The sequence below is a fragment of the Haliaeetus leucocephalus genome, unplaced genomic scaffold, assembly GCF_000737465.1.
Source record: "Haliaeetus leucocephalus isolate CR32 unplaced genomic scaffold, Haliaeetus_leucocephalus-4.0 Scaffold722, whole genome shotgun sequence".
Classification (NCBI taxonomy): Eukaryota; Metazoa; Chordata; class Aves; order Accipitriformes; family Accipitridae; genus Haliaeetus; species Haliaeetus leucocephalus.
The window spans coordinates 2,201,448-2,225,595 of record NW_010973158.1 but is presented as its reverse complement, the minus strand read 5'-3'; the positions used below and the strand labels follow the sequence as shown (position 1 = coordinate 2,225,595).

The 24,148-nt window shown below is 37.4% G+C and overlaps 1 protein-coding gene across 1 annotated transcript in view; it reads left to right on the top strand.

The window, feature by feature from the left end:
• RGS7BP (regulator of G-protein signaling 7 binding protein) overlaps positions 1–24,148 on the top strand; it is a 79,940-nt gene that overhangs the window by 11,214 nt on the left and 44,578 nt on the right. The window lies entirely within an intron of this gene.

Genomic DNA, 24,148 nt, shown 5'->3' with positions numbered 1-24,148 from the left:
TGGTTTTGACTAAGAAAGATGAGTTTATTTCATGTCTAAGCTTTTTGACAAATACAAGTAAAGCAATCCAGTAGTTACTGCACAAACCTGAGTCAAGAAACCTTTCTGTTGTCAGCATCATCGGTGATCAGTAATGTGATCATAGCAGTCATACAACTTTTTTTTAAGAAAAGGATGCTCATAAAGACTGTTGAGCCGTCACTTTGAAAACCACTATAAGCATAATTCAGCATTATATTAGAAAAACAGCACAATTTTGATATATGGTGAATAAAAAAGACTCTTAAATGTATTGAAATGACTCACTTTTTAAACATTAATAATAGGTAGATTTCAAAAGCAGGGTAACAAATTATTTCAAACAAAATGAATGGTGTTATATTTTTAAAAGATCTTCAAATGCAACAACAACTGTGATTCATTTATGTTTCTTCCTGAAAGGTAAAGCAGTGAGTCCAACCACTGCACAGTAACTGGGTCACAGTGCACCTAAAATCAAGGACTTGAAGGAGAAAATGTCAAGTCCTAGAAAAGAGAGTCTTCCAAACAGGTAAGGATGAAGTCCTGATTCAGCAATGAAAGTTGTCCACCAGCCCGTTGTTTTTAACCTACTGTTATGGACAAATCCAGTCTCTCACTAGTCCTTTTTCTGTACCGCTGCAACAGACATACTGCACCTGAAATTGCTGTGCTCTACTCCCCTTTTAGTGCAGGAATCCTCACATGGACTAGAGCCAGCATAGCTGGCTGTGTGCAGTATTGCTTGGCATTAGGAAATCATACAGATGGCAGGGAGCATGGTCAGATGACACTGCAAACTGCCCATGCACTCCCAGAACACGCTCTACGTGACTGTTAAAAAAGTGAAAATTGAGTGGCTGCAGCTTTCCAAATATTTCTGCTTTATTCCCAGGAAGGAACTCTAATGTAGAATGAATTAGGCCTATATTCTGCAAAGGTCCTGGACACCTAACTCCCCTTAGAATAGTAGTATCTTTTATGTATAATGATACATGTGCTTATCACTGATCACAGTAATCTTTTTCTACAGCTTAGTGGCCAGAGCGCTTCTGGGAAAAGGCTTTAAACATTTCCTCCTAGAAGCAAAACTTCCCTTGTCCACAGCAGATGCCCTAAGCACTAGGTGATTATGTAGGCATGTGAGGGGCAGCAACACCTTACTGTCAAGTGAAAGAAAGATACTATATTATGGTTGGACTCGATGATCTTAAAGGTCTTTTCCAACCTAAATGATTCTATTATTCTATCTGAGTTTAAATACATTATTAAGCACAGAATATGAAGTTTCTAAGTTCCCTATTTCACAGAAATTTAATCTTTCAGTTACATGATTTAGTCAGGGGTATATGGGAGAAGGGGAAAAGAGGCAAATACTGGTCTTGGATATGCCTTTCACATTTTAGGGGCTGTTTCCCCCAGTTACCATATGACTATTGTGAATCCCATTCTCCTGCATCTAATTTTCGCTCTTCTAGATAAAGGCAACTCAATCTAAGTCCTATTTTGAATTTCAGTTCCCTTGGTAAATGCCTATACTTGAAGATCTGAGTATGTTGATAACCTTGAGCCCTTTTTAATCATGATCCTTCATGAATCCAGCTCCTAGAAAACAATTGTTGTTTGTACTTCTGAAAAAAAAGTAGGGATTTTTATATGTTGCTATATATAGGAAGAAGGTATAATTATAGTACTAAGTGTATTAAAACTACATGTCCCAGTTTAGGCCCAGCTGGCAACAAAGCATCAGGCGGACACTCGTTCACTCCTCCCTCAGTGGGGTGGGATGGGGAGGAGAAAATATAAAGAAAAGCTCATGGGTTGAGACAAGGACAGGGAGGGATCACTCACCCATTATGGTCTTGGGCGAAAAACAGACTCAACTTGGGGAAAAAACAAAATCAATTTCATTTACTACCAATCAAACCAAAACAAGGGTAATGAGAAGTAAAACCAAAGCCTAAAACACTTTCCCCCCAACTCCTCCCTCCTTCCCAGGCTCAACTCCACTCCCAATTTTCTCTGCATCCTCCCCGCCCAGCAGCACAGGGGGACGGGGAATGGGGGTTGGGGTCAGCTCACCACAGCTTGTCTCTGCCGCTCCTTCCTCCTCAGGGGGAGGACTCCTCACTCTTCCCCTGCTCCAGCGTGGGGTTCCTCCCACGGGAGACAGTCCTCCACGAATTTCTCTAACATGGGTCCTTTCCACGGGCTGCAGTTCTTCAAGATCTGTTCCAGCGTCGGTCCTTTCCATGGGCTGCAGTCCTTCAGGCACAGACTGCTCCAGGACGGGCTTTCCCATGGAGTCACGGCCATCTTCGGGGGCATCCCCCTGCTCTGGCGTGGGGTCCTCCCCAGGCTGCAGGTGGGCATCTGCTCCCCCGCTCCCCTCCATGGGCTGGGGGGGACAGCCTGACGTCTCACCATGGACTGCAGGGGCATCCCCTCCTCCCCCGCTCCTCCTCCCCCTCCTTCTTCACTGACCTCGCTGTCTGCAGAGGGGTTTCTCTCGCATCCCACTCCCCTCTCCACTGCAGGTTCCCCTTCTTAAATCTGTTCTCCCAGAGGTGCTACCACCATTGCTGATGGGCTTGACCTTGGCCAGCAGCGGGTCTAGCTTGTAGCTGGGGAAGCTTCTAGCAGCTTCTCACAGGGGCCAACCCTGTGGCCCCTCCCCCACTACCAAACCCCACCACACAAACCCAATACACCATTGTATATCAAGGTAAATACGTGATTAAAACTCTGGAGATACTTCTCTTTTAAATAGTCATAAGGAAAACTATTGGGGTGATAAATGGATTGAGAGCAGCCCTGCAGAGAAGGACTTGGGGGTGCTGGTGGATGAAAAGCTGGACATGAGCTGGCAACGTGCACTCACAGCCCAGAAAGCCAACCGTATCCTGGGCTGCATCAAAAAAAGGGTAACCAGCAGGACAAGGGAGGTGATTCTGCCCCTCTACTCCACTTTGTAAGACCCCACCTGGAGTACTGCGTCCAGCTCTGGAGTCCTCAGTACAGGAAGGACATGGACTTGTTGGAGTGGGTCCAGAGGAGGGCCACAAAAATGATCAGAGGGCTGGAACACCTCTCCTGTGAGGACAGGCTGAGAGAGTTGGGGTTGTTCAGCTGGAGAAGAGAAGGCTCCGGGGAGAACTTAGGGCAGCCTTCCAGTACTTAAAGGGGGCCTACAAGAAAGATGGGACAGATTTTTTAGTAGGGCCTGTAGCGATAGGACAAGAGTTAATGGTTTTATACCAATAGAGGGTAGGTTTAGATTAGATTTTAGAAATAAATGGTTTACCATGAGGGTGGTGAGCCACTCCAACAGATTGCCCAGAGAAGTTGTGGATGCCCCATCCCTGGAAGATGTTCAAGGCCGGGTTGGATGGGGCTTGGAGCAACCTGGTCTAGTGGAAGGTGTCCCTGCCCATGGCAGGGGGGTTGGAACTAGTTTAAAGTTCCTTCCAACTCAAACCATTCTATGATTCTATGACCTATTGGAGTCAATGTTTTCCCTTTCTATGTCAATTTATACCAGTTGTCTAAGCATCGTCCTGCAATCATTACTGTAACCTATATAACCATTATTATGATTGTACTAGCTATTTTTGTACTGGAAACCAGCAGATTTCTCATTTATTTTTATATTGGTAAATATATTTCTAATTTAATATTATAAACAAATTTATACATGCTACTGCTTTCAAGTAGTGGATTTCAAAATGAATTGAAATTTTCTTCAATAATATTCAAGCAAGAATAGGAAAAAACTGCTTTAATAAGCTACCAGCAGAAGTCAATTACTAAATATCTGAACAACTGTTTCTCAAGTTTTTAAAAATCTTTTTAAAAAAAACCAAGAAAATACATTTATCAGATAATGGATGAATGCAAAAAGTGTTCACTATTTCAAATAAATGTGTATAACAATGAAAATTTTCAATTTTAATGGAAAGAAAAAGCAAAATAACACTTAATATAATTATGCTGAGAATTCATTAAGAAATTGGTGTTTGACATTACCAGTTTATAGGAGATGCAGTTTTTAGGTACTGTATTAGCCTTGATGCTGTTTATCACATTCAGTCAGAGTCAGAGTTGCTGCAGTCCTTACTGAGAGCCATGGGGAACATGTGCAAAACCTCCTCTCTGGCCATTCCCAGTTGTCATGAGTGTTCATCTTCTGGGAAAAGTGACAAATCCTTCCTTCTATAGCAGGCACTGCATTTACTGATATTTTTTAACTGTGCTTTCTTCAAAGGCTTGTGGCAAATTCAAAAAATGTAAATAATAGTAATAAAGTAATATAGATGTATATATTATTAAAAATAGAATACAAATAATTATGTTAACTACTGATCATTTAAGCAACTTAAAATATTAATCTGATTGTATGGTAACTCTGGTATGTTTAATAAACACTTTAAACCCAAGATTTTTATTATAAACTATGATTTTGATAAATAATCCAAACTTCATGGATGATAAAGACCATGACTATGGAATTACTGTTTGTTCAAGTTTTGCAGGGTGAACTATTCATTACCAGATCTCTACTTTCAATCTCATGCAGATTATTTGAAGCTAAAAGTTAAACTTCAACTTAACTACTACTGCTTTTTGCTAGAGATTTCTTACATGCCATTTATATACAGTGCTGGTTTAAGACTTTGGCCCTCAAATGCACAGCTTGAAAGAAGATCTTGACAGTGGTCCTACCACTCCTATCTGTTCCTTCAGAAGTACCATTAACACACCATGCAGTGAGTGCACTACAGATCTATGTACATGCCAAGTCTAATGCATAGGGTGCACACTAGCATGTAGTGCCCAGGAGCTTTTCAAAGATTAAAAACTCCTGCTGGTCCACAGACTGAGAACAGTAGACATACTGTGCAAAGTGAATATGATGATTGATTATTGTAATAGAAGTCATTGGTGAGTTTGAATAGTATGACAACGAGGGGAGAGAGCGAGAATTGTGAAAAAGTTTAATTTATTTTTATTTTTCTGTGTGAGGAAAAAGAATTTAAATATGATATGGTGATATGGAGAAAGCCAGTATGGGATTCAAAGAGGGACAATAACGTGGCTTGACCTGTATGCATGTATCAGGGAGCCCATTAGAGAGCCCCAGCCCACTGTTCTCATGAGCCATTTAAAGTCATGTGGGGGCTGTATTAGCTTTGGACAGGTTGTCAATAGGATGACTCTTTCCTGCACCTAACATGCCTGCTACATCAGGATCAAGAAGGAAAGGTAAGACAGACATCAATTAGGCCACTTTTATTATCCATCAAAAGATACTTGTGCTAGGAGTAGGTCCAACAGAAAAAAAGGTTACATTTTTTCATTGGCTTTTAAAGAAAAAAATGAGAATAAAGCAATTCACACAGCTGTATGGGGATAAAGAGGCATAGCTAGTGAACCTAAGGGAGGATAGTGAAAGAAAAGATTTATAAGGAAAATGAAGAACTTCTGTTTCTCACTGAACTTTGAGACATCTACTTTCATCAGAAATTGATCATCATTGCATTATCTCAAGCTCTCCATTGTGAAATGCTAATAGTGTTTCTAGGTTTTGTTCTGTGGCTTTGCCCTGATTTCCTTCATACTTTCTCAAAACAAACAATCTACTCCCAATAGCATTTTTGAAGCCTTTCCAGACATGGGGTTATAAATTACTTTGGCAAAATTACAAATAGAAGGTTTTAGCTAATGCGAATGCTTTGAGACAGACTTTTTTGTGCTTTTCAGCACCATTCATAGAAGCATGTGACCCTTTGTCTGGCTTATGTAATTTAGATCTATGAAAATGGATTCAACTATATTCACTTTTCACACCATTCTTAGGATGAAAAGTATGTATGTAACAGGTGCTTATCCCAGAATGTCAGGTAGACTTCCCTATCCTATTCTAGAAGAGATTAAAACATATTTGGTATTGCATCTACTACAGACTTCTCTGTTCCTCTTCACGGTCAGTTTAAAAACCATACACCATATTCTGCATTTTCTGTCTATGAAGCAATAAATATTCTAAATAAGAGCCATAATTGCCAGTTCGCAAGGTGACACACACTATACAAATAAAATATAACATTTTATTCACAGTCTTTTGGGTGTATGACAAACTGAACAAGATGCAAGATAGCCAGTATTAGAACATGCCATAAACTGTTCATTCAAGTGCAAAAATGTAGATGACAAAGAATAATGCCTCACTTCTTGAGCATTTTGTATGTCTTTGACTAAAGGAGAACTGCTTTCTGGAATATTAAAAGAATTTTACTCACTGTCTTAAACTGCCTGTAAGTAAATTCCAATTTTTAGCTTTTTCTTCTGTATTTCAAACTTGGGACAGGGGCATAGTTTATTGGTATGAAAATAAGAATATATTTTAGCCTGCAAGGTTCAGGAATAGATGGCAAAAGTCTCTTACAGAGACCTTTAAGTTAGTATTGCAGTCATCTAAAGAATTCCTTAGATCAGCATCCTTCCCTTCTCATAAGTAAACAGTGTTCTGAAAGAAACAGCTTTATTCAAACATCACTGAGAAGAACCTAAAAAAACCTCAAGGATCATATTCATGGCTGTAAAGAATAAAATCTCAGCTGGGATTTTTCAGACCTGCCCAAGCAAATCAGGATTTATAATCCACATATCCCACTTTAATCTCAGGTATATCAAAGCTGAAGGGGGTCTTGCAATAACAATATGGGCTTAGCTGCCTTTAAAGCATTCTTTTTGGTATTGAAGTTATTTTAAATTAATTCCAACTTTTGTAACCATGGGAAACCCAGTACAAAAAAACTTCTGCCACTGCTGCCTGGAGGAGATAGAGCAACACAATCTTCGCTCTCTCCAGAGATTTACAGGTGTTTATGAGAGGCGAAGAAAGAAAAGGAGATAGACGGTGACAGTGCCAGAATGTATCAGTAGATGTACATCCTGCAAAAATAATTTTGCCACAGACTTTCTGTGGTGGGTAAAGAGGGGACTTTATCAGAAAGGCTTTTGTCCCTTGAAAGCCCTTACATCCTAAATGCAAAGCCTCCATATGTTAAATCCACTTCCCTAGAAGGGGACTAGAATTTCAAAACAAGGTTTGACCTCCTTAAGAGTCTTTTCTACCTCCTCCATTTTCATGTCCCTTCAGAAACCCATGTCTACATGCCTGCAGGAGTGATTGCCCCAGAACGATCAACTGTGAATAATGTGTGAAGTAGCTTGTATCTGAGGAAGTATTACCATATTCATAAAGTAGCAGCTCTGTGGACTTACAGGGTTAGATACTTGGAAGCTGTCACAGATCTTTCCTACCTTTTCTCAGCTGCACTCTGGTAAAGTTCCCATAGACTAATGTCCTAATATTTTGTATTATTTTGTGTATTATATAGCTTTATTTGCATTATTTTAATTCCCAGTAAACTGGATGATTAAAAGATGACCACAAAAGCAAGTCTCTGAGAGGAATAAATCATCATATTCACATATATGACAGTTCTGTGAGTATACTCATTTAAATGCCTATTTCAAAATTACTTTGAATTGTAAGGTTGCAAAAACATTAGTAATAAGACTATTCAATTTTTGGTTTAGTATGAGTTTTTTATTCATTGGAAAAGTGAGTTGAAATTGCTTGGAGCTACCTTCTTAAATAACTTCCAGATTGAACATGTACATTTTGCATGCAAATAAGACTGAGAGATTGTGGCTACAAATAGCTATACTTGATTTGAATATGCAAAAATAGTATTTGCATGTGTGAATTTTACTAGAAGATAAGTAAGAGAGTTTAAAAAACAGGCTTGATATCTGTGTTTTCTAATCTCCTGCAGGATGACAGGAATATTTATCAAACTAAAGACACACAGGAATATCAGGAACAAATCTGAAAACTGATGGAGGAAAAAAGGGAAAAGAATAAAATTACAATCCAGTATACTCTCATAATTCAGCAGTCAATCAGATTGTACTTTATGGAACTAAAGTTTCACAAGCATGAATAATAACAATAAACATATCACAACTTACATTAGCCAAGTATTTCTTAATAGCAAGTTGGTAGACCTTGCTTTCCTTCAGATACAGTCCTTGATTTTTTACTGAGTCTCCTACAGTTCTGTGCCCTGGTTCTGTGTCTGGATGAAGTCCAAATTCTATTCCTGCTACCTGAGGAAATATGGAAGTTAAGAAGACAAATACGGGATAGAAAAAAGGAATAAATCAAATTAATGAACCATTCACAACAATGCAGTAAGAGCCAGACTCAGAGCAAAAAAGACACTGCTCTTAAAATAACAAGATTAATGAGATCATACTTGCACCAAATATCCTACAGTTAGAAGGGTATTTGTGGCAGCACCTGTTACTTTTCTTGCCAACAGTCCACAACTGGTCATCTATGTTAAGACACTACCAGATGAAAGGTATCTGAATTTTTATCCCAGTTTTTATATTTGCATAATACAGTAATAATATTAGAAATGTTTCTTGTAGAGAAGTAATCATCATATTTTGTACAAGTATGACACAGGGTTTGCAATACCATTATCCCCATTAAGTGAAACTGTGTGAAATATTTTAAGTGTCTAAGACAACTATTTTCATACACAGGTAGAACAGACTGGATGATCACCCTACAAACTTCCCATCAAGAGCTGGTATCTGTAAAACTCCTTTTAAAAAGCCCCCAATAGTTATCTCCCTGGAATTCTGACTACTAGCAGTGTATCTGCAACACGGAGGATAGCAAAAAGATCACCCATAGTAAAATCCTCTGCTGTTTAAACAAAGGGTATATACAAAATCATAACAGAAAAATAATGAAATTTCCTTTAGGATTTTTCCTCCATACACATTTGGCTAAATAATACATTTTCTTGTTCAAAGATTTGAGGTTAGCTGTGATTTGAGGTCATGCTAAATAAGAAAGAATGTGTGTTAAAAAGTTGTTCAAATAATGGTGAGGTAGCAGTCGATACTGCAAAGATGTATACACAACTTCATGTGCAGTAAACAATCTTAGAAAATTAAGCAAACATGTTGATTTAATGACTTCTATAGTTAGAGGTGTGTTGCTTTTTTAAAATATTGCATACATGGGTAGATGGAGAAGACAAATCTCAGTCATAATCCCATCCATCACAAAATAATGATAAAGCCAACTTAAATCCAACGCCATCTGTGCACCAGGTAAATAGTGATTTAAAAACAAAACAAAACAAAAAAAAAACAAAAACAAAAACAAAACCAACCAACTAACAAAAACCAACAAAACCAAACAAACAAACAAACAAACCAACCAGTATAAAGAGAGTAATTATTAGCTAGGAAGAATAGGAAAATAGAGATAGCAACACCACCAAAATTGATGGTATATGAAGACTTGTAGAAGCTTTCATTTTTTAAATAGTTCAGCAGCATTTTGATTTAAAGCATATTTGACAAAACCAATTGCTCTGCAGATTTAGTAAGATCAAGGTTTTATATGTGGGAAATGTGTTCTCAAATTGCTTCTTATTTGATTGAGGAGTAGAAATAATTGCAAAAATATGTTGCTTTCAAGACCAGAACCAGGATTTCACCCAAGCTATTTTTTCTCATTACAGTACTGCTGTATTTTAACCAAACATCATTTTTCACTCTTACCATATTTGCTCTACAAACACAATATGCTTGATTCCTGCCTTGGATACCATATACTTTAAAAGACAAAAAAAACCCGCAAAAACCACAGAGATGGAGAGTGTACAGAAAAGTAGATCTTTTAAGTAATGGGAATCACCAATACAATCTAACCTATATATACAATTTTAAAATTATTTGTCATAAGACTATGTGTTCATATATGCACCAGTATGTATGTTATTGTACTTCAATCATAACCTGAAGTAGTTAGCTTATGTGATCAGTTCACATATTTTCAGTATGTGTATTGATATATGAAGCATTAAGATTTACTTTTACAATTTTTTTGCTAATTTTAAGTTCCTAATTTCTTCAGAGGTTTCTTTTCCTCTAATATAACTATCTTTGAATGCTTTCTTTTGTGTTACTTCTGGTTTTGTTCTTACTTAGATATTAAGGAGGGCCTACTCCAAACTAAATAATTAAGTCACATTTCCAAGGTTAAATATTAACATATTCAAAACATTTTGAGTTACCAAAAATGTTTTAAATGATGACCTGAAGTAGCTAGTGCTACATCAGCATAAGCAGCTTCTAGTATTGCATTGGGTCTAGGATTTCCTAAACTGCTTTCTGCTCCTCACACAGTATTTCTATAACCATTTAGTTCTATATCAGCTGGACAAAGAACTACTTCTAAAAGATGCTGAATAGTAAGATTCCCAATATACTTATTAGCAACAAACATTCCTTAATTCTGGAAATCTGTTTCAAAAACCAGATTTGTTTTATAATTTTCAGTAGAAAAAAGAAAAACATGAAAAATGTTTATTATCCCTTTAGTCCCATAAATCTGAATAGACATATAAAATATCATTTGTTTTGGCCTTAATTAATACCAACACTTCTAAAGCCACCTAGCTTCCACTCTACATCCATGCTTATGAGTTTAACAATACCAACAAAGCTACAAAATACGCCTCTGGAGTTCATCTAAGCAGGGGGAATTCCAGTCTAGCATTTCTTCTTATTATATCTGACATAAATGATTTGCAGATAATGATAGTGGACAGCAGAAGTGATCAAGACTTGCTGTAAGATGATAAACCCAAGATATTCTTGTAAGACTAATAAATACAGCTCTATCCATCATTGTCCTTACGAAGAAAGCTTGACTGAACTGCAGGAGATGACTCTGCAAGTGACTGAATTAAGGGAGTTTGTTCTCATCCAGGGAATCAGTTGTCAAATGCAAAGGATAACTGGGATTTTACTTGTGAGCTTTGAAAAGTTAAAATGACCCTTTTTTGGTTTATATTGCCTTTGCAAAGGGGAAGGTAAAAGGATTCAAATGATTGCACTAAATCCTATAAGAAGACTGAGAAGAATTTAGCCAGAACTTGAGAATACATGATAACAGCTGATAGCCATGTACATCAAATTAACAGGTTGTAGCTTGTTGCTTAAATCCATTTTGGAACCATCATCACCTATGTGCATTTCCTCTGCAATTTTCTTAACTATTCTCCCAGTTAAATGTGCAAAACAAATTCACCTGTGGTCAGCAAGAGAAACGTTTCTGCATTTGAAAGACAGTTATGATCAAGTATTGCAATCAACTTCACGGTCAAGCTAACTTTAACAGTCTCAAAGTTTTACTGTAACGTGCTAGTTTTTAGCATCTCTTATGAATACCAACAATCTAATTAAAATTGTCTTGTGATCTCCAGAGCCCCCTCAGCAGCAGAGAATATAGCGGATGCCATGAATGTACCTGTGGTTGACTGTAAATGGTATCAGTGCTGCATATCAAATAGCTTACTTAAATTCAAAATTTTGTCAGAAATGTTTTATTCACAGTAGGAACGCACTATGTGACTCAACAGCAATAACCACATAAGGGATTTAAATATAAAGCTCTAGGGACTGGAGTGTTACAGTAGTATTACTAATAAATATAAATAGTAAAGGGAATTCTTATAGATGGTGATCTTTCAGTTAGAAAGTCCCAGCATCCATAAAACAGAATGTTATTGAATGCTGCATTCTTTCACTCTGCTATTGCTTCTAACTCTTGAACAAGTAGCTATGTCAAGGATAAATTAATTCATATTAATCCATATACCATTCATATGCCACATCATTCATATACTATTTCCAAGTAATTCTCTCAAGAATTCAGGAAGTAACACACAGAGGGATGTCAAGGGTACTGTTTTTTACTATGAGCTTTCCTATATCCTGCAGATACATTAATATTTTAGGATCGAACTGGATAAACGACAAGATTCCTAAATGCCATTTTCATAGGTGAGCTTAAAACTAGGTTTGATAAGGTGGTGTCTTTTAACAGTGATCAACTCATGGATGCACTAGAGTAACCTTCCATTAAAAATTAAATTGAAACAATAAAAAAAAATAATAGGCCCTATTCATCTATGGTCTAAGTTTACTAAAGCCAGTCAAGTTGTATCAGGAAGAAATATGGATCTCATTTCAAGGTAGAAGGGCAAAGCAATTCACAAATTCCTGTTAAAAATAAATCTAAACTGTATTTATAAAAGCAGGAGAATCCCATGACGGCAATGTAAACACAGTATAGTTAATTGCATCTAGAATAATACAGAATATAGGACACAGAGCACTTACAGCTTCCCACCCCCTAAATTCACACTCAGATATGAAGTCAAGATGCAGCTATGGTAAAGCTCTACATCCAGGAACATGGAGATGCTTCCTGGCCCTATATTATTGATGTGATATTATTGAAAAAAAGTTGTTGGCTTTTTAATAAATTTGAACCTAATTCTCATTAGCTGTTTATTTTTTAAATAAATCATTAAGAAAATCACACCCACCTGAAGGTTCTGAGTATACTCACTGATCACTGATTTTATACATAAATCTTTTTCTGGATTTCCCAGAATGTCAGTTCTTTGAAAATTATACTGTAAGGATGAACCAAAGTTTCTCTTTTCTTTGAGAAATTTCTAAAATTAGACTTTTTCCATAATGCATGTTCCATTTATCTTTTTTATTTTATAATCATTGTCATGGCCAACTAGCATCAGATCTACTCCATGGGTATTCTGTGCAAGTCTGACACTTTGTGTTATAAACTGTGATAAGCTCTGCTCCCTCTGCTTTAAGTTTTGCAGATATTTCATTAGCTGCTTTGCTATAACTGTATAGTTTAGGTTAATTTGTTTATAGTAGCAAACGTACCTAGCCTGTTAACCCAATTTTTATAGTATTCCATTTAACTATATTTTTTTTATTGTGCTGTGACTTAATGGTTCCAAAGTAAATCTGTCATATACATTGCAGAGGAAACCTGGAAAACTGCATTTGTTGTACATATTCTTCTGGAATTTCCAACACCAAAATCAAATTCATGGTTTCCTAAATGTAAGTTCACAAAGTAATTTTTTGAAGTTAATACAAATAACTGTAAATTTTAGCCAAGTGCCGCTTTTATGTATCATTTACTATGAGCTAGAGATTGAGGAAACATATACTTCACCTTGTCCTTAAAATAACTTGATAGGGGGACTTAGTCTATCTAGCAAAAATATAGCAAAAAAACCTAGATCAATTAATTTATTTTTGCAGCTATTCTAGATACACACAATTGTAAAGGACACTTTTATGCATCTATTGCTTTCAATTCACAACTTATCTAAGTTAAAACGATCATAAATCATCCTTATGGGAGCATTTTTTATGAAGGCTCAAGAAAAAATGTTTACATTTAATGCCCAGACAGATAGTTGAGATGAATAAAATATCTCTCCGCTTAGTATGATATTATTTTCTGTATTGAACATGAAATAATATGGAGGAAAGAAAAAAACTATTCTCAGTGGCCTACAAAAACATTACATAGTACAACAGTAGGCATAAGAAATACTGGGCACTGTAGTCTCAAGTCTGTGCATATTACAGAATCCTACATAAAAGCAGCACTAAGTGGGCTGTTGGTTCAAATCCTGGACCTACTACTGGTGTAGTCCCTGAAAAGGTCCCTCCTTGATGAATTATCCTAGAGGGTTCTGGATGCTAAGATGCTTCTGCAGAGGATTTAACTGCTAAGGACAAAATCCCACATACTTAATAAACTTGAAGTAACACTAGCATCAGCAGAAGTACTATTTAATATGAAAGTGACTGTTAGTGTCTACACAGGCAGATTTTTATGAGTACAACTGCTTATGGTACTCTTGTTTGAAAAATATTATCTTTTCATGTTTCAGGCTGTACACATTCCTGTTTTGGAGTACCTGTAAAACAAGAGCAGAAAACCAAATTTGATTATAAGGAATTAAATTTACTTCCTAAAAATTAACAAGCCTTTGAGCTTTGCAAAAGAGTAACCAAAAATACTAAGGACTGAAAAAAGACTAGCTGACCTCATCCTTCCACCCAACTAAATCCATGGCTGAAAGGACAGATATGTTTGGAAACACAAAGCAAAACAAACAAACAAAAATCCATAAAGAGAAAGAATCATCTACTTGATATATTTTTGCTTTTCCTTTTTGACTCATGAGAAGCCTTGTGCTGGCTTAGCAACCTTAAAGGACCTTTGCCTTACTTGTATGGGTAGTTGCCAAATAAACTAGCTTGTGTTTCATAATTTCCTGGGTTAACACACTGCTGTTTTCAGTAGCCAGTTTTGTTGTCTACTAGTTCTGAAACTATTTGTCACCATCTCTTTGGGGAGTCTGAACACTTGCTGCCCACATCAAAAGTATAGTCTGTTTCAACTAAGTCAATTACTCTGTTTACTAAACAGTATTTCTTTACAAAAGTATAGGTTGAATGGTTTGCCTGTTAATTTCAAAGCAGATTGTAGGCCAACCCAAAAATCTCCCATAGACTTAAGTGGTCGTGGATTTACTTCTCCCCTAAAGTAATGGTCCCATAGTTGCTACAAGTAGCACTTAGATTAGAGATGAGCTGGTTTCTTTTTTTTTAAAGAAGTTACTGTTGACTGGTGATTTTATACTACAGCCCCATATTTGGGGGATTAGATTTTCCTTTGATTTCTGCCATCTTAGAGGCAAACTTTCACTCTTCATTCATTCCTGAAGAGGATATTCCACTTGTAGAGAGGAGTTTTGGGGAAGAGCCTGCAGAAGTGCATGCCCTACAGCCTCTGTATCCTATGAAGCTGGGCTCTGCAGAGCACAGACATACCATGGCACACCTCTAACAGGGACTGGAAAAGCCACAAAGGTGCTGCCACTATACAAGTCATGTGCTTGTCCTGCTGTGACAAGGCTATGCTGAGGCTTGCAGAGCACTACTTCAGCCACTGGATCAAAACAATGTCTTGCTACCCATCACATCAAGAATTTAGGCTGTGTTGACAATGCAAAGACCACGGGCTGCATTAAAGGTAAGAACACAGGGTCCTGCCTGAGACAACTTAAAATCAAAAAGCTGCAGATGACCACCCACAGCTGGGAATAAACCAGCAAACCACAGGTATTATGAAATTCAACTTACCTTAGATTTATTTACCAAAGGCTGCAAATGGGCAGGACATTTAAAATAGGAATCGTGTGTTTTCCTTTTTTTTGCTGCACATAAAGCTGATGGATTTAAGCAGTCTTCCACTAAAAATACTAAGTGGATTCAGGGAATCAAACTTTTTATATCTGTTGCAGGTCTACAAGGAAATAAAACAAAACAGAACCCAGGCCCACCTGACACACTCTTGCTCTTCATCCATACTTGTACCTTCCTATTTATTGCTGAATTAAAAGCTTTTGTTTGGCATTTCCTCAAAATAACTGAAAATATTTTCAAATAAAACAGATGAACAATGCTTAGAACACTCCATTCTTTTTCAAATGTCAATAGCAGGTGTTCTCTGAATAGAAAGGGAGGGAAAAATAGAAAAAGGCTACAGGCAAAATGTGGACTTGCTCTTTTTCTGTGTCCCTCTGACTTGCATTTCTCACTCTGACCTTCACTCCTAAATAACTGCTTTCTTACTGCTTTCCATTTCACTTTATTTCATCATTCATAAGCATTCTCTGTTGCTGTTCAGCTTTTTCCACCCTGTTTCTTCATGTTAGTATATGTTTCTCCTCTTCTCATCCTTCATTTCTTCCCCACCCTTATCTTTAAAAGCTGTACAAATTTCTGCAATATTTGATAGCTCTGATACTGCTGTCATTAAATCACCTCCCTAGTCCTCTATTGGGAAGAGCATTTCCAGTAACTGAATGTTAAGAAATGTTGCTTCCAGCAGTACTGAATTTGAAAAGAAGCTGAAGTAGTGGCAAATACAGTGGAAGAAAGTATCTGTCTCATGAATTGACAAACTTCCATGAAATGACAAAACCTTTCATAAGACTGGGGAAGGTTGCAAAAGCAGAAGTTTTTATCTTCTATGGGAATATTTATAAGTTAACATTTCTTATGAAGCAGACATGATATTTTTGTAATTCCAAAAAGTCACAGAAGAATAAAGTTGAAAAGGACCTTGAGGAGTCTATAATCCAATTTCCCTCCCAAGGGGGGATTAATAACATGTGTAATTTCTGGCAGATTGTCTATTTTCTTAAAAACCTTCAGTTAAAGTCTCCTGTGGAAAACTAATCCAGCCCTTCACTATCCTTAACATTAAAAAGTATTTTAAATCTAACCTGAATACTCTTGTTGAAATCTATTATGTATTTCTATGAGATGCCAGGGGGGGAAAAATTTATTGCTTTCCTTATGCTGTAGCAGTTTGTGTACTTGAGAACTGCTGTTTTCTCTCAGTCATGTACTTTCAATCTCTACAGAGTTCATATTTTCTAGGCCATCTTATAATTTTTTTCTCCCTCCCCCTTCTCTCCAAGTGGTCCACATCTTGCTTGAAGTACAAAGCACCAGACTGGATAGGTCTTTACCAGTTGGTAAAGCCAAGGCTCAGTAAATATTAAGTGGAATTATTATTTCATGTATCTTGCAAGCTGTAACACTAATTCTACCTCTTGGTATGATAGGGGGTTTTCTTACTAATAGCTTCACCTTCCAGTCAACCACAAAAATGCCTAGAACCTGTTCTGCAGGGTTTTACCTACTCATCTTACATTTATTTGTATAGTGGATAACTTCTACCAAAGTGCAGTATCTTACACATTCCCTTACATGATTTCACAACATTTTTAAAGATGGTATATTTGATTTGTCAGGATCACAATGAATTCTCATCTAAGTTCCAGCAATCCCGTTCACATTCATGCCATCTAATTTAATAATCATATTCCCAATACTGTCATCTGGGGGATATGGGAAACAGTGAACAAAGCTGGACTCTCAGTGGGCATCTGCTGAACCCCATTCATGTTAACCCCATGTTAAGAGTAACCCATTGATTACAACTTGAGCTGTTGTTCAAACTATTTTGTCCTCCCTTAGCTTTGGCATCCCCTAGGGAGAAGGGGAAGAAATAGCATATAAGCAAATATTAATCCATAGTATATCTATATATTATATATATAGATATATGCAGCATATGTTCCATAGGATCCAGTCCCCTGTGGTTATTCATGATGAACAAAGGCAGGACGAGGGATCTGGCCCTATAAATCTACCATGTAGTATAGTCTGTGTCTACGTATGAATTTTTACATCATTTTTAAAGCTCATTTGTGTAATAAATCCTTCTTTCTCATCATAAATTTTAGCCTATGCAGGGTAAGTTTTAAATTTTACTTATATTTGGAGATCTGACATACTAACTCCAAAACTATAGTTCCACTTGTCATTTAGAAGAATAGAGCACAAAACTGTTCTTTGATCACACAGAAAAAACAGATGGGAGTTTGGACAACAGAGAAGTGAGTGAGAAGCGAAATGGGAAAAATAAGGACAAAATACAGAGTGAAAGACGAGAAGACGAGAAGAACAAACGATGAAAACAGGCCAGTTAAAAAAAACATACAGCATAAACCGTGAAGAAATGAAAGCAAAGAAGTAATAAGACGAAGTTAAAAAGAACAGGAAAAAGAAAAGGTAAGAAGGAAAATGCAATCCATGACACAACACTGAAACCAAGCACTTATTTCTTTGCCTCTATACAATAATTCAGTCCAATATTTTTAGGACAGTAGTCATACATTCTCAAATCTTTAGCTCTTTACTGGCAGTACAACAGCCTCATGCAGGATTTTAAAAACATATTTCAAGACAAGGATGTGCTATATCTATCCAAATCTCTGCAGGTCCTCCCACATGCTGTGTCCTTTTCTCAATCTAAGTAATTTTCATTAAAACTTAAGCTGCTTTGCTTTTTTTTGCCTTTGAAATACAGTGTCAGAAACATTGGTCTTGGTGAATATGTCTCCCTAAAACCTCCCTCTTCAGAATGTTTAATCATTTTTTGACTTTTACAAAGCTATTTTTTTCACTATCACGCAAAGCCCAAGTAAGAATTATTAGAAAGGGTTCTTCTTCTTTCTGTCACAAGCAGAAGGCCACTTCTCTTATTTATGAACGTTTCCACCACCTCAGTAACCAACCAAAAAGGTAAAACTGCAAGCCTACAGGAGCAAACCAGCACAACCACACCACAATAAGGATTACCAAACTTTTTGCACAGGCAAAGAGATAAAATTAAATTAATCTTCAACTCTCTACAGTTTGCAGAATCATGCATATAATAAAACAGCAAAACTGGAAAGCCTGGACAGTATTTTCTGAGAAGCCACCATTCTACCATACTAAAATACCAGGGGGAGGGAATGTTTTATTTGCTTTCATGTGGATAATCATATGCGCTTTTTTGGTTGACTTTCATATTCCATGTTTCATATTCTTAAATTCCCTAGTTTATTCAGTTCTAGTTTTCCTTAAAACTCTCCCTGCTTTCAGTGAACCTCCTTGGAATAACATCAGGCAGCACCATCATTCTCAATCCTTTTCTAGATTTTTAAAAAGAAAATTTAATATTTAAAGATCAGGAAAGCAAAAAAGGAAGATCCTCATTACTGTCCTTGTATGTCACACACGCACAGCCAGATTCTCAGAAGTGCACAGTATTTATCAAAAACAATTACAGGTTTTGTTTGCTTTGTTTTGAGTTGAAAATTGTACCCATGAAATTTAAAAAAAATGTGAATTTTGTAGGTTGGTGAGCTTGCTGAAAGCAGGTTGATAACTGGTTAAGGACAAGTAGAACAAAGACACTTGGCAATGTATGTTTCTATTAAGAATGGCTGGATTTCAGTGCAGTTACTCAGAGCAGCAAGGCTAAAAAGCTTGTAAGGCAGAATAAGTGCTCAGGTTTCCCCGCTGAAATCACTGATCATTTGATTCAACCCACACTGCATTTTCATGTAAAAATGAACACTTGACATGTACCAAAAGTAAATTAAGTCATGGTTTGTGGTGTGCTGTAATGATACTTACATAGAAACCACATCATTTTTCCGTGTGATTTAAGCTTTCATTTAAAGAAAATATGAAAATGTGGTTATTAAAATAATCTTTCAAATGTGAAAATGTATTGAACTGCAGGGTAACAGTCCAGATGATAGCTCTTGAGAGGATGTGATCCACTTCCGTTCATTTAAATAAAACATTAATTCCAAAGTGAAGTAATGATAATTTCAAAAATTAATGTTGTATCTCTACTGACCATTTAATAGAAATGTGCAACAACGGAATAACTGAAATTGAAGTCAGTTTGCTTTGTAGCGCTCCAATATCTCTTTGAAATATATAACTAATGAATAGTTATCAGGACAGGCAGAAGAGTGGAGATATAAAGTAGCCAGTAAAGGCTTTTTCAAAAAGGCCACATTCAGATGGCAAACAGAAGAGGATTCAGAGTACTGCTGCCTCCAATGAGTTTACTAATTGTGAGTTGTCTTTTCATCTTCTTATAACACAAACAGAATTTTGTCAAAGTGACAAAGCCTGAGTGTCCAGTCTGATTTAGTTTCCAGATTTTCATTAGGTCACCAGCTCTGACAGTTATATTTTGATTATTCCTTATAACAGCATAATTCTTGTGTTGTTTTTATATTAGATACAGTACTGAAGTTTTACTATCCTTAACTTGCTTTTGAAATCTGAAAATATTTGTCCTTTACATGTTATCAAACCTTTGCTTTTTAAAATCTCAAAAGAGAACAGCCAAAATATTATTAAAATAATCTTTCTTTAAAAAATACATACATGTAGCCTACTAGCAAGATTCCTCTTGTTGGTATAGTTTATCATTCTGTATTCTATTGACTACATTAGAGCTAAAGGTAAATTATTCCTTTGATACTTTCATAATGAGAAACTGATGTTAGCCTTGTTCTTTTCAGAAATAATTATTAATTTCTGCAGTTTGAAGATTTGTTATGCTAATGTTTATTTTTTTAAAGTAGGCATTTGGGTTTTTTTCTCATAATAACAGAAGTGCTGATGGTATTAACATTCTTTTAGTATGATATTATGTTTTTTAAAACTTATACAGGTGGAAGCAAAAAATATCTGGTTGTATGGGCCATTTTCTTAGATTTCCTTGTCATTAAATCCTATATTGTGTTGGGCAAACATGGCTAAATTTGAAACAGGTAGTTGTCTAGCTACCTGAGTGCTCCCACAGGTATTTCCATATAAATTCATGTTGGAGTTACATATGTAAATACATGTTGTAAAGGAAATAGAGAACATATCCTGGATTATCTGATTTAGAATTTCTTTCATTCTCTGATTTAAGGAATACAGTAGCTTTTAAGTGCCAAAAATCTTAGTGCAATAATCTCTAGCATTCTCAGGGCATGATTTAAGTGTCACAAACAGTCTTTTGCAACACTTACAGAGAAGGCAGGTAAAGCAGACTAAGCCATTTTGACATTTTTGCTAGCTTAAGCATGTTGTCCCATGCATTCACAACCAGGAGAAACATGCCTGTACTGGGCTGACAGCTACAGACGGACTCACTAATGACTGCATTTTTTTAAAACTTCCAGTGACTGCAAGAAAAATAAGCCTTCTCCTCAGCATCTCCACTGCGTGGACATTAGTTTCCTAAGTAATCTTGGAAATTGTTGAGATTGACACAACAGAACTTAGAAAAATTTTCCTGTTTTCTTTACAATCTCATCTAATTTATTGCTAGTCTTTGTTGAACTGTGACTGTAAATTTCACAGGACAGAGATGTCTTTGTTTGCTTTGAGGGGTATCTACATAAATTATTTTTAGACATTTAAAAAAAAAAGACCAAATTACTCTATTTGGGGTCAAAAACTCTGTATTGACTTCTAAACAGACTAAATATAATATTCTTCTGTGTCTTGGTATTAGACTAGCAGACACTAACAATATACTAATGTGCAATCTTTGCTACAAAATGATCTGACTTCATAAGCCCTGAACTGAGCACAGGCTGAGGAGAAGGGGTGCAGGGAGCTGCCACCACCGCTGGAGCATCTCTGAAGCCAGGAAGGCTAACACCCTGGATACATGAAAGACCTGTTTATGGAAATCAGACCAGAATAGTGCCTCCTGTGGCACTCCTTTCCTTAACTTCCAATTCCGTAGGAAATGATTCATAAAAAAAAAAAAAGGCCATTGAAGCTGTGATTCTCGAATGCATTATTACATTTTATTTATGAGGGTTAAACAGTTTTACTCCCCAGGAAACCTGGTACAAAAATCAAGTACTTTACCTCCAGGCACTATTCTGACCCTGCATTTCCAGGGAATAAATTTGTGCTCTGTTTAAAATGTACCATATTTACTTAGAAAGACAGTTCACTTTCTTTAAAAAAATATTTTAAAGAAATGTGAAGAAGTCTCTGTTGTTATTCTTAGGTTTTAGTTTTCGATCTAACTTTAAAACTTATATTTTATTTTTCTGTCCTAAGAAGATCATGCGGAATTACTTTCCTTTATTTTCTTCAGTACCTGCTTCTTGGTTTCCTTTTCTCTCTTGGTATCTCTACAGAAATGACCTTTTTTTGCCTTCTCTATTCCTTTGCCTCTTTTTCACTTTTTTTTTCTTTTTTTCCTCCAAAGACATCTCCTCACATTTCTCAGTTAATCAGTGTCTCTTTCATAACTTATCTAGTCCATTATATTCTACTCACCCTTGGGAAATATTACCAGAAGCCAAGGACCAGAGAAATAAATGGATTAGACAAAGATTACAAGAAAATGGGACGAGAGAGACTCCCAAGTAAAAAGTTCCTCTCAGTTGATTTTTTAGAATTACAATATAGGCTAGGTATAGCAAAGCCTACGTATTTACTTCTATTTTTTGTGGAGTTACCAAAGAATTTGACTATGTAACGGGCCAACAAAGTACTCTCTAAACTTATTTCAAGGTCATCTACTTAGGGTCTTGAGAGGATGCTGCAGGAGGGAGCAACAAGCCCCTGATTATTGCCATCCATTAAATATTGGGAGACGAAGCTAGAATAAGGCCATTTGTGGTAGGAACTCTAGTTCAGACAAGAGGAAAGAATCACGTGTCTCTCTTTTCAGGAAAGCGTTGCAACGTATATACCTCTGTTTTCCCAAGAGAGCATTTTGTTTCCTGATGGTATATATTTCCAAACTTGAGTCTTATTTCTCCTGCTGCCCACCCTGTGACAGCATGTGGTGGCTTAGCTTGGAGCTCTTCCCCCCAGCCCAAGAACTGGGATGCCTACAAAAATCATTGTTTCTTATGCATCCCAGAAAGACTTGTTGCCTGTCACTCCTCCTTCTCCAACATAATCCTGGGGTGCCATCAAATTCATCATGTCCCATGATGGTTTCAGAGGTCAGCTGGAAGAATTATGAAAATACGCAGTCTTATAAATTACAGAAAGAATCACCAGATCCACTTCCAAATGTGGACATACTGAAGATACAAACTATCAGGAGTGAACATGCTATAGGTCGCTGGGACTTCAAAACTGTCCCAGATGTTGGCTGAAGGGCAAAACTCAGCTGTGACTCAGCTTTATACAGGGCAGATATATCACCAGGAACTAAATTCTAACCTTTTTTAAAAGTCAGTGGGACTTCTGGCATTGACTTCAAGGGACCAGAACTTCAGCCAAGACAGGTAATGTACAAGCAAACACATTGCACTCTCTGGTAGATTTATTGTTATTGTTGTTGGCTTTAGTATTAGTATTATTTAATTATTGCTGTTTCAGTAGCTCGTAATAAAACTAGAAATAGACTGAACTAAGACTAAAGCATGTGACTAAAATGATAATGAGCAAGGATTAAAACACTACCATTAATGTGGCATAGTACTATGTTTTAATTTCCCTATACAAATAGATACATTTTGTTCTACATGGATGTGAAGAGAAGATGTATTCATTTTGCTTTTTGCCAGTATTAAAATATTTTCCTTGTCATTAGGTAATGGCTTGTCTGTATATGGAAGCAATACGATGTCCTGGCTCAAAGCTTGTGTTTATGCAGCACCAAATTCAAGCATTTATTTCCTATGAGTAATAGAATTAAGTTTACTACCAAAAAAAAAAAAAAAAAAGGGGGGTCCTTAAAATAGCACTTGTGAACTGCAAGTTCTTGCTGCTCTAGATGCTGAACTAGTATGTTTACAACAGTAACATTGTAACTGCGAGGCCAAATTAGTTTTGCCTAAAGTGATGACAGTGCTTGCAAGCCCTGCAAATCCATCAACACTAACACACATCCACTAGCTTCCATTTCTGGGAGAATCGCAGAAAATGTCTAAAAAAGAGTTTCAAAATAGACTAACAGGCAACGTGCGGGCTCGGGTAGATACCAGGCTGTGTGCGTTACAGCAAGGCTCAGCGCAGCCTGAAGAGAGGCCCTCACCCCGCCAGAGTCCCATCGCTGGCACAGTCGAGCTCCTTGGCGAGACTGGTTTTCTGGGTGTGATGCCTTTGGCGTTCCTCTGGTATCAAGAGCATGACTGAAACACAAAAACCTTCTGTTCAACGCCCTGAAGACATCCCGTTGTAGCAGGAGTGAGCTAGACAGCCATCGCTACCTGGCTACAGAGGGGAACAGGACCAGCCCCGGCGCTGAAGCTGGCCCAGGCGGTATCTCCCCCCAGGGCAGTGCAGACCCCGAGGGGCCCTGGGGAAAGTGGCTGCGGACACAGCGTGGGCGCAGCCCCACGGCCGCCTGCACGGGAGGGGCCGGTGCCCAGGGCCCCCGGGGGGGGGACGACGGGACACACTGTCAGCCTCAGCCTGCTGCGCTGCAACCGCACGGTCGCGCCGGAGCAGGGGGGAAACAACTTCTCCAGTCGATCGCTATCATTTAATCCCTCCTACAAAGAGCCGATGCAACCTACCGTGCAGTCGCATCACACCCTCCAAACGCTGCTCTTAGCCCCCCGAAGTAAGATGCTTTTTTTAGTGAAGAAGAAGAAGAGAAAAAAGCCAAAAATCCAAACAAAAAAACAACAAAACCAAACAACTTGGAGCAGTGCCCCGCCGGGCAAGCGGGGGGGGGCGGCTGCCGCTCGCTCTCCCGCCCTGTGGGGGCGGCGCGCCA